At 48.2% G+C, this 20,026-nt stretch overlaps 1 pseudogene; it reads right to left on the reverse strand.

The window, feature by feature from the left end:
• Window positions 1-18,777: 18,777 nt before the first annotated feature.
• Window positions 18,778-19,581, reverse strand: LOC131763805 (small ribosomal subunit protein eS4, X isoform-like; annotated as a pseudogene).
• Between the last annotated feature and the right edge of the window lie 445 nt (window positions 19,582-20,026).

Consider the following 20,026-nt stretch of genomic DNA (forward strand, 5'->3'; position numbering starts at 1 on the left):
GGTCCGGGAAGATCCCACATGCCGTGGAGCAGCTGGGCCCGTGAGCCTGCGCGTCTGGAGCCTGCACTCCGCAATGGGAGAGGCCACAACAGTGAGAGGCCTGCGTACCGCAAAAAAAAAAAAATAAAAAAAAATAATAAATTAACCTGACCTTGACTCAGAACAGGTCCCCCAGAAGCAGGTTCGTAGAGTATCGCTCTGCTGGGAAAGGCTCTTCGAGGCTCTATGGTCACGTTGCAGGAGAGGGAGAAGGTTCCGCTTTCTTCCAGAGTTGAAGGGATGACCTTGATCATATCATTGTGCATTTGTATACCCGCTCCTGGCAGTCACCGTGGCCTCTCGTGATAGTGAAGCCTTTGACTTCTCTGGGGACTCAGTACCCACAGATAAGAAGTGGGAGCTACACTGCTTCCCTTCCAGGCTTGTTGGGACAAAACCTGAGGTAACGTGTGTAAAGCTTCAACAACTCTGCCTGGCACAGAGGAAACCCCAAAAGTTGCCAAGCTCAGCGTTTTTCACATGAGCTCTACTCCATCCCCTTTAATTACTCATTTTTAATTCAAAGGCAATCCAAGATGTGGTAGAAAAAATAGAGAATACATAAACAAAAAAGGAAGAAACTGACCCAATAGGTTCTGGTTTTCATAAGTTTTTTTCTATCCTGTTTTCTTTACTCTGTGTGCTTGGAGTGTGGGCAGTGTCTTCATTTGTGTTTAGGGAGTGTTAGAGAGGTGATATCATGCACCACTTTGCAAATGAGGAAACTGAATCCAGAAAGAGGAAGTGCCTTTCCCAAGGTCACGCAGACAGTAGGAAGGTTAAGTCGGGTTTGAAACCCACAGCCTGTGAGTCCGAGCCCAGCACTCATTTTAGGACCAGGAGGGGCCTCAGAGGTGCCCTGCACAGAGGTGTCCACAGGTGAGTCTCAGACACCTGCCCCTGAACCCCCATGTGTGCAGGGAGCCTGTGTCCATGATATCATATTTCCGTCATGATGACTTGAGGTACTAAAAACCATTCCCCACTGAAGATAAATTCCTATTTTGCAGCCTGCCCAGTCCTGGGAGTGGGCTTCCTGGGAGTGGGCTGGCTGTGAGTAAACAACTCACCTAAGTAGGGTTTTGGGGTTTTTTTGTTTTTTTTTAATTTATTTATTTTGGCTGCGTTGGGTCTTTGTTGCTGCGCATGGGCTTTCTCTGGTTGTGGTGAGCGGGGGCTACTCTTCGTTGTGGTGCTCCAGCTTCTCATTGTGGCGGCTTCTCGTTGTGGAGCACGGACTCTAGGTGCATGGGCTTCAGCAGTTGCAGCACGTGGGCTCAGTAGTTGTGGCTCGTTGGCTCTAGAGCGCAGGCTCAGTAGTTGTGGCGCATGGGCTTAGTTGCTCCGCGGCATGTGGGATCTTCCCGGACCAGGGCTTGAACCCGTGTCCCCTGTGTTGGCAGGTGGATTCTTAACCACTGTACCACCAGGGAAGCCCTAAGTAGGGTTTTTAGTTTTGCTTTCCCAGGGATACTGGGTTGGCACTGTCCTTAGTCCTGCAAGCACATAAGTACTGTCCTTCTGGGCTTTTCCCTCACTTTATTTTTAAGATTTATTTTTGGGACTTCCCTGGTGGTGCAGTGGTTAAGAATCTGCCTGCCAATACAGGGGACACAGGTTCAAGCCCTGGTCCGGGAAGATCCCACATGCCGCGGAACAACTAAGCCTGTGTGCCACAACTACTGAGCCTGCACTCTACAGCCCATGTGCCACAACTACTGAAGCCCGCATGCCTAGAGCCCATGCTCTGTAACAAGAGAAGCCACCACAATGAGAAGCCTGTGCACCACAACGAAGAGTGGCCCCTGCTCAACGCAACCCAAGAAAGCCTGTGTGCAGCAACGAAGACCCAATGCAGCCAAAAATAAATAAATTTATTTTTTTAAAAAGATTTATTTTTTATTTATTTTGCTGCATTGGCTCTTAGTTGCAGCATGAGGGATCTTCGTTGTGGCCCGCGAGCTTCTCTCCAGTTGTGGCCCATGGGCTTCTCTCTAGTTGTGGTGTGTGGGTTTTCTCTTAGTTGTGGCGCTCGGGTTCCCAGAGCACGTGGGCTCTGTAATTTGCGGCACGTAGTCTCCCTAGTTGAGGTGTGCAAGCTCAGTAGTTGTGGTGTGCAGGCTTAGTTGAGTGTGGCACATGGGATCTTAGTTCCCTGAAAATGGCCCACAGTGTCCTTCCAGCTGAATTCTGACTCAGCCTCATCCACTGCTTCAGGCAGAGGCACCCCTTGATCAGATACAAGTTTGCTACACTGGGACCAAATGGCCTGCAAGGTCTTTTCCAGCACGCACTAGGACTTGCCAAGACCAGAAAAAGAATAAGGTTTTCTGTAAGAATGGCAGGTCCAGATAGTCGATTTCCTGGAGGGGAAAGGAAAAATGTTAAATGCATACAGCGGCTGACAATTCATCCAAGGCGGCATCAGGCTTTTTAACAGGCTTTTTGTTCTACAGTGGTCAGGCAAGTGTTAATATTTGATTAAGATTGGAATAGTCTCTGAAAACTTAGTCCTCACACAACTCTGTTAGTAGTTACTATTCCCATTATACGGATGTGGAAACTGAAGCTTAGAGAAGGAAAATAACTTACCTCAGAGTGAGGAAATGCCACAGCCAGGACTAGAACCCAAGGCCTGACTCCTCAACCCAAGCTCCTCCAGCACATCTCAGCTGTGTGTATATGCTATTAGCAGGCCTGGCATTGGGATTCACATTGATTCAGAGGCTGCATGGATCCCACGAAACCCCTGGAAGAAGCAAGTTCTTTCTCAGAGAAGGCCAGTGGGTGTAAAGAAGGATGCCAATGAGAAATGAACACTGCCAGGGCCAGAAGTTGTCTGTGCAATGGCCACTGGGTCACCTTTCGTCATTCAGAGCAGCATCAAGAAGGTTTTGCGTAACATTTCCAGGTTGCACAATAGGGCTCGAAGTCCTATGGCTGTCTCTGGTGGGAAGAGCAGAGCATTCAGAGACTGGAGACCTGGATTTGGTTTCTGTTGGCTTCCAGCAATACTGTATTACAACCCTGTGCACATTACTTGGCTCCTTGGGCCTTGGTCTTGTCATCTGTAAAATAGGAACATAGGGCTATTATAGGATTTAAATGGAAAAAAAACCCCAACAATCTTTAATGACTGCTTCGTAGGTGCCCAGCACTGTTCACCGGCATTAACTGATTTAGTCTTCACAGCAACCCTCAGAGACTAGGTGTTATTACTATCTTCAGGTTAAAAAAGAGGCACAGTTAAGTAACTTGCCCAATATTACCCAGCAGCAAGTGGGGAAGCTGGAATTGGAACCTAGACAGTCCATTAGATGAATAAATGAATTCTAGGGCTGGTGAATCCTAGACAACACCTTTCTGAGTGTCAAAGACTATTCAAGGTAGATGGGCCCTTAGAAGGGCCTTAGTTTAAGGACTGTTTAGCAGATAAGTAATCCATGGGTCAGAGGGTGAAAAACCTGCAGGAAGTCTTGGAAAGTCTATGGCAGAGCTGAGGTAAGGATCCAGGCCTCTGGGCAGCCTTGCCCAGTCGGAGCACCCATGGTCCACAATCCTGAGGTTATGTTCTAGGAAACACAACTCAGTGAAAAAGTGCAGTCACTTCCATAATCAGTAATGCAGAGAGTCTCAGTGAACACTTAAGGCACTTCCACTCTCGGACACATTGTATCCATTAACCCTTTCCCAAACACTTCAAATAACACTGTTAGGAAAATGGTAATGAAAGAATAAGGCACTAGGCAATGCTGTGTGGTAAAACATACCTACAAAACGCTGCACTCAGAACACTTACAAATAAAAGGATGTACTAGAGTGGCTGCCTACACAGCAGGGGATTGGGAGTGACCTCCATGGTAAAGGGGAATACATAAAACAACAGGGCACTAGCCAGGACTAGTGATGACTGTGAGCCATCATCTGGGGAGTAGGACTGACTCATCCCACTGCACTGGAGGGCCAAAAATAAAACTGAGTAAAATAAGACACGAGATGAAATCACTTTGCCTGAAACACATTGGCTCTGGGCTCAAGGAGGAAAAGGGGGCACACATCCTGGCCTGCTTCACCAAAGGCAGAGGCCTGGAAGTGTCCCTGAGAGGAGTGAGTGAGGTCAAGGGGAGAGCCAGTTACACGTATGTCTGTGAGCTCAAGCCTACCACACACTGGTCCAAGTGGCACACTCACCCATCTCCCATGCCAACGGACTGTGCCTGGGAAGATCAGGTGAAGGAAGAAGGCATCTTCATTTTACTCAGCTTGCCCACTGTAGACGGGACAGTTGGATGTAGACCTCCCCTAACAGCCCACCTGGAGACTGGAACCTCCAAGGGAAGTGGGTATCCCCTGGGCACAGAGCCCACAGTTCTGGGCTCGGGTCACAAGGTGGCAGCATGGTGAAGAAAGCTGGTTCTCAACTCCATACAGAGGATATCCAAGTTTGCCTGTGGGCACAGGAAGAGGGGGGACCATGGTCCTTAGAGAGCGAGAGTGGCTCATTTATTAAACATGAAATGAGGCAGAAGCCTGTAACTCCAGTGGCTGGGAAAGGGCGTTAAGGAGAGGCAGGCATGATTTTCTAGAAAGTAGTCCTCACCCATGCACCACCACAGAGGTGAGTGACTCTGTCTGCATGTGTGTCTATAGGTGAATGTGTATGATTGCGTGTGTCTGGTGTGTGTGTGACTAGTGTAATGCTGAGTGTTTAAGGGTGACTGTACATTGAGTGTGAGTGTGTGACTATGAGTGTGGGGGTGGGGGAAGAGGGAAGCAGCAGGCTCAGGTGTTGCCAGAGAGGCTAGGAGGAAACTATAAAACTGGCGATGCCCTCTTTATCAGGAAGCACTTCTGGGTCAATAAGGGCAGAGCACAAAGTTCACACAGATAGTAGTGACTGGAAGGCATGAAGCATGGCAAAAGTACTGGAGAGGCGGTGGTGGCGCTCTCTTGGGATGGGAAGGGCACATACTAAACTTCACTTAGCTCTAGACTCAGACAATGGACTCTGGGCCCAGGTTCCAACCAGCCTGGCCATTTTCAAGTGGTGCAGGTGGAACAGTTAACCTTCCTGGGCTTCAGTTTCACCATCTGTAAAATGGCAGAAATAACTGGGCCTGCCTTCCTGGCTGTGTGTGAGGATTAAAAGAGAGCTATGTATGTAATGTATGAGAAGGCCTAATGTGTGATGAGTGTGTGTCTGTTGGTTGTGGAGAAAACATGAAATTATGCTATTCAAGGAGGCCCATGGACAGCCTGGTCCGTAAATGCCACTAGTAAGGTCAATCTCCTGTTCTCCGCCGCCCACCCTCAGCCTTCTGAAGAGGGTCTTCCTGATGGTGCTGTGGTCCTTCAGGAAGTGGCAGTGCCCTGTCTCTGGGGAAGGGGCAGTTTGCAGGGGACAAGCTTGCCTGGAAGGGGCTGTTAGGCCTGCAACCTTCTAGATCCAACTCCAGCTCTGATACTGCACACTCCAGGTGGTTTAGAACATTGACTCACGCAAGCTCGTGCTCAAGTTTTGCCCTTGTTTTTTCTTTTTATTAAGAACTGGGTGGAGAGCATTTGGTGTCACCAGGGATTACTTTGAAACTACCGCCTCACGTTGGGAGCTGGCTTGAGTCAACTGGTCACCATGGAATTTCTTTTTTTAGTGCACAAACAGCCAACTTACAGGCAGCTGTTGCCCCGTGCAGGGTGGAAAGCGGCCTATTGACGTAGAGCTGCCTGGCTCGTATTTCTTGGGCAAACAGATGCCGTGTCTCTCAACTCACCAATTAGGAAGCCCAAAAACTGGTTTAGAGACCTTATGTCTAGTTATGTCTAATTATTCAGGTGGTTTTACTTAGGAAGCACTCTGAATGTCAAAGCCACAAGATAAAGGACATATATAGTAGCTGGGGGGCTCCACTTCTTAGGGGCCACCCCAGGAGGTAGTGAACATTAAGTGCCAAGTCAGCAAGGAAACTGTTTTGGAGCCAAAGCGTTAAAAAACACCAGCCACAAACCACTGAGGCTTTACTGAGTGCTTGTTTTGTGCAGGTTCTGAGTCCAGGGAAGGCCTCTGAGGAGAGGGGAAGCTGGAGCTGGAAATTCAAAGTAGTAGGAGGAATTACACTGGATGGGGTAAGGCCCTTCAAGAAGCGGGAATGGCATGAGCAAAGGCATTGAGGTATGAATGTATAAAGGGAATGTGTTACAGGGAAGAGTTAGAACAGAGAATTTACAACAATAAATTAACACACATTCATTAAGCGTCTACTATGTGCTAGACACTGTTCGAGTCATCCGGATGAAGTTGGTGACAAAACAAAAATCCCTCCCCTATGGACAGTGTAGTGAATAGAAACAATATAAATAATAATAGCTCACATTTATTGAGAGCTTACTACATACCTAGCACTGTCTTAAGTACTTTATTTACTCATTTAATCCTCAAAACATCCACATAAAGTAGGTATGGTTATTATCTCTAGTCCACAGATTACAAAGTGTTGGCACTGAGTGGTGGAGGTAGAATTCAAACTCAGAGCCCATACTCTCACTGTGACATTCCACTACTCCACTACCCTCAGTGAGAAAGGGTGAGAGGTCAGGTTGCCAGGTAACATGGTTTCATCTGGATGGTGTGAATGGTGGGCAGAGAGAGTGGGGATCTGGGGGCATGTGTGGAGTCAACTTGAGAGGCACGTGACTGGAAGGACTTGGGGGTTCAGGGGGCAGTGAACCCCTCTGGCCTCACTGAGTAGGGGGTAAGGAGTGAAGACAGAGAAGAATCAGGAGATAAGGTATGGGACATTCCTTAGGTCATAGTTTGTCTGGAATTAATGAACTAGGTAGAAATTATTCTGTCCTCATCAAAGAGGACTGACTACCAGTTTACTGTGGATTATTCTTTGTATTATCATTAACTGCAAATCATGAGGGGTGAGGGGGCCTTTCTGGTGGGTCAAGTCCTGAGGCCAAAACAAAGGGGCTCTAAGGGTCTCCCAGACTTGGCCAGAAGATGTGATGATGTATGCAATGTCCAGTCTTGGTCCTTCTCTCCAAACTCCATCAGCTAATCTTCAAACCCAGTGTTCAGGTTAAGTCGCAGACCCACTCTCATTCTCCCCCCTCCCCGTCCCCTCATCTCCACCCCTGCCCTGCAGGTCCCTTCACATTTCTTCATCAGAAATCCCAATGCCAGCTCCTCTTGGTGGCCAGCCTGCAGGTCCCTGTGCATGGCTGGAGCCCCTGCTTTTGTGCGGGTGATATCACTGCTTTTGCCTCCCTGCCTGCCAACCACTGCCATGCCTGCTCCAGACTTGCAGAACCACAAGCCAGATCCCTGTTTCAACCTTTTCCAGTTTTCAGCCATGTTTCCTGAATGGATATAAAATTTCACTCCGGTTTAGGTAAGAGCAGCCAACTTTATTTTGGCTGCCACCACTTGGCTGCTGCCAGTGCAGTCTCTTAGAGTCCCCCTCCCTGCACCTGTACACACGCCCTCTTGGCTACACGGTTTTGCCAAGCCTTCTCCTTGCTGGGTTCTGCCTCAGGGAAAGTCCTGTGCCCTGGACTCCCAGAAGAGCCTGGATCCTCAGGCACAATGCCCCCACTGTGTGTCCCTAAGCCCTCCCCTCCCCCTCCATCCCTAGCTCTGCTCTGACACATACACAACTCCAACTTCATGTATATATCCCCTCTGGGGCAGGGTGGGGTCCAGGGGGCAGGTACTCCTGTGAGTTGGCAACAATGTTACCAACAAATTTCAAGATTGCTCTTTAAGAATATCCTCAGCCAGGCATAGACCTTGACAGCTGGGGATTCCCGCCTGGGAATTTTTCCAGTATTCTGCCAGCTGTTTCTTCTCTTTCTGTGGTTTTATTATTTTTCTTTCTCTTCCAACTCCTCCTTTCGCTTTCAGTATGGTAGCTCAGGCCAAATGGCAGTGGAGGGTGGGGATGGGAGGAAGGAGGAAACGGGAGTGGAACACAGGAAGTGAGACCAGCAGCAGGGTGGTCTCTTGTTTTTCTGGTGATCTTCATGTCATTCAGCTCTGGGCATACGGCCTTGTCTCCTCCTGGCCCCTGTCAAAAATGCACATTTGCCGGGCTTCCCTGGTGGCACAGTGGTTGAGAGTCTGCCTGCCGATGCAGGGGACACGGGCTCGGGCCCCGGTCTGGGAAGATCCCACATGCCGCGGAACGGCTGGGCCCCTGAGCCATGGCCGCTGAGCCCGCGCATCCAGAGCCTGTGCTCCGCAACGGGAGAGGCCACAACAGCGAGAGGCCCGCGTACCACACACACACACACACACACACACACACACACACACACACACACACACACACACACACACACACACACACACACACACACACACACACACACACACACACACACACACACACTACACATTTGCTACTTGGGACGGTGACACATTAACCCAGTAACACCAATTTACTTGTCAGGTGTGCTAGCTGTTGCCTAACAGAGCAGAGACCAGGGAGAAGGGCACACGGAACAGGTAAGTTGTGAAGAAGAGTGTAGGAAGGGTTGGGTGCATGGAGCACATGTTTGGGGAGGTACCATGGCACCTCTGAGCAGGAAGGAGGTGCCAGAAACCCCAGGGATTTGGGTAAAAGGGATGAACTCCTACCTAGGAGAACTTTTTTCACTACATAATTAGGCTCCAAGAGGGTGGGTAGGGTGGGTAGAGACCCTTGATGAGATCATTTCCCTAATGTGATGTTAGTATCATAGCATTTGCTTGTGTTGCAGGGCCTCCACAGTGGGTCTCCTGGAAAACTTCCTGATGGGACAGCCACTGGCCTCCAGCTTCAGATAAGGATTAAACTCAGCTGTGTGTAACAGAAAAAGCAAAACAAGTGGCTTAAACCAGAGAATGCTTTATTTTTCTCTCATGTACAAGAATTGTGGAGACAGTCCTGAGAATTTTATTGTTTTTTGTTTTTTGCAGTACGCGGGCCTCTCACTGTTGTGGCCTCTCCCGTTGTGGGGCACAGGCTCCGGGCACAGGCTCAGTGGCCATGGCTCACAGGCCCAGGCGCTCCGTGGCATGTGGGACCTTCCCATACCGGGGCACGAACCAGTGTCCCCTGCATTGGCAGGCAGATTCTCAACCACTGCGCCACCAGGGAAGCCCAGTTCTAAGCATTTTAAAAGCAAGACTTAAAGGACTAGAGACATCCAAGTATCCCGCACCTTCCTGACTCTACTTCAGGGATATTCCCAAGCAGACAGCTCATTCTGTTTAGAGCTTGATAAATGTGCCCTGCATGGGCTTCCTTCCCTCCCTGTCTCATGGCCCCATGTGTTTCCTGGGCTCACCTCCCAAATTCTTATATGGGGGTATACATCTGAGGGACCCCCAACCAAGGTACTAATATTAGTGAGCACTTAGAGGTATTTGAGGTATTGTCTCATTTCTTCCTCAACCCTGTCTGGTGGGTTGCCTCTATTAAGTCCCATTCTAGGGATGAGGCTATAACTTGCTCAAGGTCACCCACCATTAGAGCCAAGACTCAAAAAAAAGCTGTTAATTTTGTGATATCTCCTTGGGATGGATTCCTAGACCTGAATCCCCAAGTCAGATGATGCACATTTTCAGGCTTTTGATCTGTTCTGCCAAATGGCCCCTGAGTAAAGTCAACCCTACTGCCCCTCCCTGCCAGCAGTGTGGGGGATGACTTGCTTCTCATGTCCTCACTGTCAAGGGCTCCTAGCTCTTTTCAACTCAGCCCCTTGAGGCCATTCCTCCAAAATATGTATTTTTTTAAATGCAAAAAGCATTAATATTAACTAACCTGTTAGCCTTGTACTAGCAGACATACAATACGCATCTGCGAGTTGAACTGAAGAGATGGAACCAAGAGGACAAGCTCCTACCCTGAGCAGAACAGTTTTCCTGGGAGGGCAGCTTTTGCCCATCTCCCTTCCATGGAGCCAGGTGGGCAGAGGTGCCTAGGTGGGCAGATGGGAAAAGGAGAGAAAGGATCAAGAAGGAAGGGCACCTGATGGCCACTGTGTGGTAAGGCCTGGGGAGTGAATCTTTGCACAACTTTACTCTCTTCCATCACATTCCTTTTCTTTGCAGAAATACTGCTGAGTTGGGGGGTGGCAGCAAACAGCCCCCTAACTCCTCCCCTTAGATGTTTGAATAAACTGAGGGTAGCAGGAAAGCATGTAGAGACTCACTGGAATTCCTCTCTCACCAGCATGTGAAGCTGCTGTTTCAGATGTCCTTGGTGAGCAGGGAACCCTACCAATCGCTCCAGGATGGGGCTGTTCCTGCCTGACCCCTTTCTAATAAAACTCTCCTACTAGGCTTTATAGTACCCAAAACACTTTCACATCAGGGAACTCCTTTGATCCTTCTTCAACTTGTAAAGTGGGCTAAGCCAGAGTATCATTATCCCCATTTTACAGATGGGGAAAGTTGCTCTGATTAAAATGATGGTTCAATGTCACATGCTATATTATAAGTCAAGATTTCTGTAGCCTTGCTGGGAGTTCTCTGGAGGTTCAGTGGTTAGGACCTAGCACTTTCACTGCCGTGGCCCCAGGTTCAATCCCTGCTTGGGGAAGCAAGAACCTGCAAGCCACATGATGCAGCAACCCCCGCCCCCCCCCCAAAAAAGATTTCTGTAGCCTTGCCTACTATCATAAGCACATACTGTGTGGGGCTCTTTGTCCAAGTTATGTCTTTTAGTCCTCACAAAACCCTCTTAGGTGGATAGTCAACTGCATCTGGCAGAGCTGATATTTGAACCTGGGCCTTCCGATTTCATAAGTAAGGGGTTCTCAAAATGTGGTCCCCAGACCAGGAGCATCAGCCAGGAACTTAGAAGAAATGCACATTCTTGGGTCCTGCCCCAGAACTACTGAATTGGAAAACTGGGATGAGGCTTGGCAGTCTATGGTTTAACATGCCCTCCAAGTAATTTGGATGCATGCTCAAATTTGAGAACTGCTGTCCTAATACATTCTTTTAACTCAGTGGATTTTAATCCTGACTGCACCGTGGAATCACTTGAGCGCTTTAATAAATACCAATGCTAGGCCAGACCAGAATCTCTGACCAGCCCTGAGGTGGGGCTCAGGCATCAGTATTTTTAGAAACTCGTCATGTGTATTTCACTGCCTTTGACATGCACCAGGGAGGTAAGCCCTGGAATGCTCCACAGTTTACCAGAAGGTTCTAAAGTAGAAGAACAGGGCAGCCTATACCAGGGAATCCTGGAAGGACTGAAGGAAGACTTGGCGTCCAGGAATGAGAGACTCTGGGGGCTTAGCCTCTCCTTGAGATGCATCCACGCGGGCCCAGGAAGCCTGCAGCCCTGGTAGGGCCCAGAGCACCCTGTTTGTCTTGGCATTTTCCCAAGCAGGCAGTTCTGTGTGGAGCTGCAGCTCTTTTGTTTGTGTGGTTTAGCTGTTGGCCCAGTTTTTCCAGGGCTGATTAGATATCCCTGCAAGCAGCACATCCCTCTCTAGTCCACAGGATTGCTGAAAAGGGGCTGAATCAGCTGTTTCCCATTAGAGTTCAGGCAATGAAGGGGTGTGGGGTGCTGGCTCTTGCTTCTACCTGTATCACTTTGGGCCTCAGGTTCGAGGATCTGATAAGTATCAGTCAGGGTCCAGCCAGGAGCCAGAAACCATACCAGTCACTTCAACAGAGAGAATCTAATATAAAGAATTATTAAATACTTGAAGAATTGAAAAGACAAAGAGAGAATATCAAAGTATCAGTGGGTCACAACCAAAGGAAGCAGTAGGGCTTCCCTAGGGCTGGAGAACAAAGGGAAAAGGCTGCAGTTATTAAAACTTAGAAGCTTGGAGGATGGCTGGCCTTGCAGCTGAAATCCAGACCTTTGGAGAAGGGGTGCCAGCTGGTGGTACTGGTGTCTCTGAGGGGAAACCATTAGGTTGATTCTGTGAATATTGGGGAAAAAATGCAAACTGGAATCAGCTGAAATGAACTGCTGCCATCTGGGGGGAAAAAGCATTGCTAGGTAGGGGAATGTTGGGGCAGCTGGTTTCTGATTGTCTAACTTCTCTCCACTGTTGGAGACTCTCCATACTCACCTCAGGCTCACTCCCTCCCATCTCTCAGTTTTCTTCTTTTTAGGACCAATCCCAAACGTTGCTGGTTCAATCAATAAGCCTTTACTGAACACCTATTATGCCCCAGGCCCTAGGGTCTGGGTGACAGATACAGTAACAGCACCCACATTCATTGGAGTACTTACCTGCTTGACCCTGCTCTAAGCATCTCACACGCATTAACTCCCATACTATTACCCTCATTTTACAGATGGGGAAACCAAGGCACAGAAACATTTAGTAACTTGCCTAAGGTTATTTAGCTAGTAAGCGGCAGAGCCTGAATATGAACCCAATCAGTGTGGCTCCACTACACACATTCTTCACCAAGTCACCTCATTACCTCAAGGCCTAGAGAGACAGACATATAAACAGTTGATTGCAGCACAAGGTAGAGAATGCCATGTGGTGAGGGCCTCACAGAGGTGGTAAACTCATTTCATCCATCCATTCAATAAATCTTTAGACAGGGGTGCAATGATGAGCAGGAACAGACATTCTACCTACTCTTGGGAAGCCTCAAATGGAGACACAGAGGTTAATCAAATTTTAACACCCAAAAAAGTTAGGTCCAATAAACAGGATCCCTTTGCTATGAAAACTGTAATCGCAGAGATTTGTCATAAACGTGGAAAATGAGAGAAAGCTGATTCCCGGAGGAAGTAATGGTTGGGCTGGGGCAGGTGAGTGGGAGTTAATCAAATGAAGAAAACAAAAAGAGTTCCAGGCAGAGGAAATAGTATGTGCAAAGGCTCTGGAGTTGGTAGGAAGTGGTAAGCATGAGAACTGGAAGTCCTGCCTGTGATCTTTGGCCAGCTGACCTTGGCCAGCCCTCTCAGGCAGGTAGCCCACCTGTTTGGAGCCCTATGGCTAACTCTTCCTGGATCATACTGCAGGCTGGCCATCCTCTGCTAGTGTAGATCCCAGCTTCCCTCAGCTCCAAGAGACAGGGCTGGCCTCAGGGGCCTCCTAAGGGAGGACTAAAAAAGCCCCAAAGCTGGAAGCTGGTATAGTGACTGATAGGGACAGTCTTGCCAGATAGGGAGTGGGGCAAGTCCCCAGTGAGTCTTTGGAGAATTAGTGGAGGAGTGTACCATATAAATGACCTTTGTAAAAAGAAGGCTCAGAGCAGCTGGAGGCACAAAAGGGCGATGATCACCAGAGCCTCGACTGGGAGTCTTGGAGCACTCAACTCATACCAATTAACTCCTACTCCTTGACCCAGTGAGAAGGCAATGATTAAGCCTATTTTACAGGGCAGGGAAAGGCAAAGCTGGAAAGGAAAGTTGCTGTTTGGGGTGGCTTCTAGGCTTGACCCTTTTGGGAGGCAGCTGGGCCTTTGGAGAATGAGATTCTAAGGAGCTATGTGGAGGTTTTGTGAGGATTCAGAGAGCCTCTGGGATGAGTGGGTAAGACCCTAGCTTCCTAATGGGTCAGGAAAGGGGGAGAGACAGACTAGAGGGAAGAAAGGGAACTTTCTCCTCCCAGGGTCCCAGTGTCTCCTCTCTGCCTTGTTTACAGAAAACAAAGTGCCTTTGGCTGTCTCTGGGCGGGTTCCCTAGAAGCAATTAGAGCAACTATAGTCAATGCTTCAAGGAGGGCACCCTCCTCCCCCATTCTGCCACTGACACAGCAAGGCTGAAGGCCCAACCGGGGGCCCCATGCTGGAATCTGCTGGGATCTGCATGCCTGAGGTCACCAACCTTCCACCCCCACCCTAGGCAGCTCTGAAAGCTACCCAAAGCCTTCCAAGTTTCCAGGGGCCCAACGTAATCAAGCACTGAGGACTGTGTCATCCTCATCACTAGGAATATCTGATGAGGAGGAACACTGAATGGGCCCCACTGATTCCCAATGGGAAAACAAGCCCCTCTCTTCCTGACCCCTGCCCCCCTCCCCACGCCTGTCTGAGGTATGCCTTTTATCAGAACTACCCAACCAGAGGCACTAAACAAAGTTTGAATTCTCTGAAGCTCCCTTCAGGGGCAAGGGTGAGGGTGTGTGCACAAATCCCTGTTGTATCCTGTTGGGTTGGGGGGATGTGCAGGATGCCACCACCCATCTGCCATGCTGCCTAGGCCCTGGGACTACTGGAAGACAGGGAAACCATATGATGTGATGACATGGGCCAAAGACCCAAGGTCGTGGGTAGAGATTCAGTGGCTGATAGAGGGACAGCCCCCACTGATTTATGGGGGGTCCAGAGACTCTTTGTCTTAATACCCTTTGCATGCCATCTTTCCTACCAGCCTGCTGCACTTCTTGGGTGGCAGAGGGGGCTTCTTTTTCCCTCCTCTACTTTGTTCCCACCTGCCTCACACCAGGTCTGGGGGGTGTACTGGAACCAGCTCATACAGGTTTGCAAGAGCCAATTGCTAAATATTCAGGAATTTTTTGAGCCCGTTGTTAAACAGAGCCATCATTAAAAATTAAACTATATGAATCAGTGTCTCTCAACCTTTTGTTCATTATTACCTCCTAAGGAAACTTTTTAGACATTTTCCCCCTAATCTCCTACCACCTTCCCTGTGAAATTTTAATATCACAGATATATTGTATGTCTGTTTATGCACTGGATGTATATTTGTACTTTATATTTACATAAGAAGAGTAAGACTGTTTTTCATTCCCTGCCAAGAACCAATTTTCACCCCTGTTGACAATGCATGATATAAACACATAATTAAATAAATTATATTAAAAACAAAAGTAATATATATTCAAAATTCATCCCTTCCTAGTTATTTTCATAAGGTGTTATGGAAAAACCCGAATGAACTTTCTGGCCTACCCAATACCACAACTGACTCTTTTGAAATTATTGATGTAGCTATCTCTTCTTCCCCTGGAGAGCTGGTTGTTCAACATTTACCAGTCCAACACTGGGCAAATATTTTAGAAAAATAACAGACACTTTGAGACGTGGTCAAAGAAAGAGAGGCTTGTCTATAACAAAAACTTCTCTTGAAGATGTATGAGAGAATATGGAGAATTCTAGTGGATGCAGGGAGAAGAGGAAAGAGGAGCCTGGAGAGAGAGAAGACCCTCTGGTGCCGACTTCAAATTGGCTGAAGGGTGTCTCTCATGAAAAGTTTATAAAGGGGAAAAAAGTGTGTATATTGTGGGGAGCAGGTGTATGTATTTGTGTGTGTATATATAATCCACATCCTCATGCTCTAGGAGTGTTTGTGATTAGAAATTGCTTGCTTTTTCCTTAGGTGTAGTGTACACCTTTACACACCACCATTGGGGTCAGAGGCATAAAACTGAGATGCCCCCATACCCACTGTCCCTTTCCTTCCCAGGGTCTCATGTCTAGAGTAAACACCTGAATCGCTATTCTGAACGGCATACTGGGCCCTATGCAGAGCACAGAGAAGCTGACAATGTTGTTTGGCCTTGAGTAGAGGGAGGAGATAAGACTTTCACACACAGATACACAATGTGGAAGCACTGAATCACTCTCTCCTTTCCCGGCCCCAGTTTCCTCACCAATGAAATGGCAAGGGTGGACTGAATTCTCAGGAGGACCTTCCAGTTCTCACTGACCTTGTCTGTAAAGCTATCTCCTCTTCCATCCACCTGGACAAGCTATGAGATCCTGCCCAAGCACTGCCTCCTCCCTCTCCTCTGCCCTCACTCATCTCCCATCTGCCTGCAGGATGGCCTTTTATTTTTTATTATTATTATTGTTATTTTTGCGGTACGCGGGCCTCTCACCGTTGTGGCCTCTCCCGTTGCGGAGCACAGGCTCTGGACGCACAGGCTCAGCGGCCATGGCTCACGGGCCCAGGTGCTCCGCGGCACGTGGGATCTTCCCGGACCGGGGCACGAACCCGTGTCCCCTGCATCGGCAGGTGGACTCTCAACCACTGCGCCACCAGGGAAGCCCAGGATGGCCTTTTAAAACTCAGCCCAGCTCCATCGTCTCCCATGAAATCCGAAAGTCTACGATACGTGAGATGGTGGAACATGAACTCAAATGCTGTGCCATTACTTGTCAACTGGAGGACTACAAGCCATTACCAAACTCTCCCAACACCAGCTTCCTTGTGTTCAAAACAGGAATAAGGCCCACAGGGCCCAGCCTAGTGCTCTGCACATAGGTTCTTGTTATGGACTGAACTGTTCCCCCCCATATGTTGAAGCCCTATCCCCCAGTACCTTAGAATCCAATCTATCTGGTGTCCTCATAGGAAGAGATTAGGATACATAGACACCAGGCGTGTGTGTGTACAGAGGGAGGACCATGTGAAGAGGTAGCAAGAAGACAGCCATCTGCAAGCCAAGGACAGAGGTCTCAGGGGAAATCAAGCCTTCTGTCACCTTAATCTTAGAATTCCAGCCCCCAGAAGTGTGATGAAGTAAATTTGTTCAAGCCACCCTGTCTGTGGTATTTTGTTACAGCAGCCCTAATATAGTCCTTAAGAGGCACCGATTCTTTCTGCCTTTAATTTGTGTCAGCTTTGTCTTATGTGTGGGAAGTCTTGTTCCTCTGCTTATAAATAACTGAAGGGTGAGATCCAGGTGCGTGTACCTTTTCCTGTGTCCCCAAAGGGCACAGTTCAATGCCGGGCGCAAAGTGTACAAAGTCGGACCTCTGCTCACTGTCCGCTTCCCACCTGTGGACAAGGGTGAGGGGACCCAGCTGCCATCCATAAAGGTGCTTTTCAAACTGCAGGTCATGGAGTCAATTTAGTGAGTCACATGAGCACTTTTCAAAAATAATGACAGAATAGCAGAGAATAGAAAATGCCAGGCAGAAAGGGGAAGCATTATTTTATGAAACTTCCATTTGTTTTTACATATTTGTAAATAAACAAAAAATAATTACCAACTATTCTAAGTGCTGTGAATTATGTCTGGTTACTGCATTGTGGTATTAAATGCATTTCTTACTATAAGTTACAATCCCCCAAATCTGAAAAAACACCGCCCCCTACCAGTATTGTTCAGTTTCTCTTTGAGTGAGTTTATCATTGAAAAGCCAATGAGCTGTTCAGGGGAGGCCTGGAGTGGTGTAGGGGCAAGGACCTGAACGGGAAGAGTCACTTTGTCTAGGCCAGTAGCCGTGGAGCCCTGCCCTTGGGTACTTTCCTCTCTGTGTCCTAGAAAAAGTAACATAACTTCACTGAGCCTCAGTTTCCCCATCTGTAAAAGGGGACTTATAAAACCTCTCACAGGGATGCTGTGAGGATTACCAGGAGCCAAGGAACCTGAAGATACTCACTCACTGATGTAAGAGATAGGTTTTTAAAAAAAATTTCATCATTTTGTTATTTCATCATTTCACTTAGCTCTGTCTACTCTAATAGGTAAATTGTTTCTTTCCTCTTCCACAGCAGGAGAAGGGAATGCACTTGCCCCTCACCCCTCAGGAATCCCTGGTTGGGGGTGGGCCAGGGTTGAAAGGGTATTCAGGAAGGTATTTCAGAGGCAAAATCCCAAAGTGAGACTCCCCTAAGGATTTTATGCAGAGAAAATGAAGTTCTGGCATATTCTCAAATCAGCTTCTCAAGAGCAGTCAATGTCCCAAGAGTCCAGGAGAAGGAGTAGCCTCTCACCCTTTATCCAGGAATCAGAGAGGATCTGAGCCTGTTACCACCCCTCTGCTCTGGCTGGGTTCCCAGGAATATTGCCTGCAAGCCCTGAGTCACTGCTAGAAGCCATCCTGGGCCCCTGGGAGTGCAGGGCTGGGACAGCTTTTCCCAAGATGGTCCCCTGAACCTGGTGGTCCAGCACTCTCTCCCTTATCCAGATTGCTTCTCTCCATGACACACCTATCTTATCTGGGCCCAGGCCTTTCTGAAACCCATGTTGGCAAACCTGCTTCCAAGGAGGAAACTTAGACATGAGTGGAATATCTGGAATTCCTAGAGGGTTTATAACCCAGCAACTGGAACAGGTGTAGGTAGCTGATCCCTACCCCTACCCTGGCTCCTACCCTGCCTCCAGCTCCTGCATTTGTCTCCCGTCTCTGGCCCCAGAGCCACATCTAGGTCACCATCCTGACCTCCATCCCCTGGTTCAGAGCAGAAAGCACTGGATACAGAGTTGAAGCTCTCTTTCTAGATCTAGTGCTGCTTCTGAGTGGCCTCAGGTAGTCCACCTCACCTCTCTGGGTCTCAGCTCCCTCACCTGTAAAACAAATGGGCTGGTGGGGGATGAGGTGGTATTTAACTTTCTGTAAGAATCAAATCTTTAACTGTTTTGTCTTTCTAAAATTCTAGGAAATGAACTAGAGGAGCTAAAACCATGCTTATTTGCTCCCCAAAGAGAAAATCGGGCACTTGTGTTTCTGGGGATGTAGTCGGGAGTTTCCAAGCCATCAGACCAGTTTCTGGGGTTTGGAATCTGGTTGATGGGGCAGGGGTGGGCATCCTTTCTGTAGCCTGCACCAGCAGGGTGCAGAACCTGGACTGTTCAGGGTGTACCAGAGTCTGGGACAGGGCTGGGGGAGTGGCCATTCCCCCACAACAGCTGCACTCTGCACCTAACTTCTCCTTGGCAGTCTTCACTAGCCATTCTCCCTTTTCTTCCTTTGTCTCAACTCAGAGACCCTCTGCCTTATTATTTTTATTTTAATGTGGTATTATCTTTAATTAAGTACAAAGACTTTTCCAATCATGTCACCTAGAGATCATTTTATCCACTGCTCTGTTGGCCGCCAGTCTCTTGTCTCTCACCTCAGCAATGGTAAGGAGGATACCTTTTCCATGGGGAAGAGAGATCCATGATTTGTTGCCTTTACCAATAATGAAAATGTTGGAGAGCCGGGTGGCAAAGCTGTTGCCATTAGCATCTTTCACATGAACTACATCAAAAGAACGAGGAATGTCCCTCCTGGTTGGTGACCAATTCTTCCCACTTTAGCACCTCCAGTCACCATGCACAGGTTACCAGTGTCAAAGTTGACGAAATCATTAATCTTGACAGTCTCCAAATCAATTTGAATTGTGTCATTCACCTTGATGAGGGAATCAGGGTAGCAGATGGTGCGAACATCATGGGTCATCAGATAAGTGATTCCTTTTGTCCCCACAAATATCTTTCTCATTTTGCACAACTTATACTTGGCCTCCTCAGGTGTAATAAGATGAACAGCAAAGCAACCCTTGGTGCCACAGATGAGACGAAAATTCTCTCCAGTCTTGTCAATGCCAATGACTTCTATAAAACCAGCAGGGTAAGTTATAATCAGTGTGCACCTGGCCATCAATCTTAATGAAACGCTGCATGCAGATCTTCTTTACTTCATCTCCTGTTAGGGCACACTTAAGTCTGTTCCTTAGGAAAATGATTAGGCGGAGATATTCCCTCAGCTTGTGGGGACCAATAGATGGACAAGGAGCAAACACACCAACCAGTCAGTTTATCCAGCATCCAATGTTTTGGAGCTGCTACGCGCTTCAGGTGCTTCTTGGGACCATGAGCCATGACTGCACTAGGCACGAAAAGAGCCCCTTTGCCTTATTTTGAAGATACCCATTGTCCAGGGCTTATCAGAGGGACCCCCAAACTTCACCCACTCAAATCTTCCCACAGATCATTCCTAAGTGTCACCCCCCACCTTGCCCAACTGTTCTTTACGAGCCAGGAAGCCAACAGACTCTCTGGACTAGAGTTTCACTTTGGTGAAATTAATCCCCCAAAAAGAGGCCCTCAAATGCTGTTCTCCTCTGTGAAGCCTGCCCTGACCAATAGCCTCACTCCAGAACCTTTTCCCCTTTCCTCCGCACCAGACATTCAATTATTTAATCATTTATCTACTCAGTGTATACTGAATGCCAGCTACCTACCCTGTGCTCTGCTGGGTGCTGGGATAAGGAAAGCAAAAACAGACCCAGCTCCTCCTCCTCGGGAGTTAAGGGCCTGGTGGGCT

This window comes from Kogia breviceps, chromosome 10 (genome assembly GCF_026419965.1).
Source record: "Kogia breviceps isolate mKogBre1 chromosome 10, mKogBre1 haplotype 1, whole genome shotgun sequence".
In the NCBI taxonomy this organism is placed as follows: Eukaryota; Metazoa; Chordata; class Mammalia; order Artiodactyla; family Physeteridae; genus Kogia; species Kogia breviceps.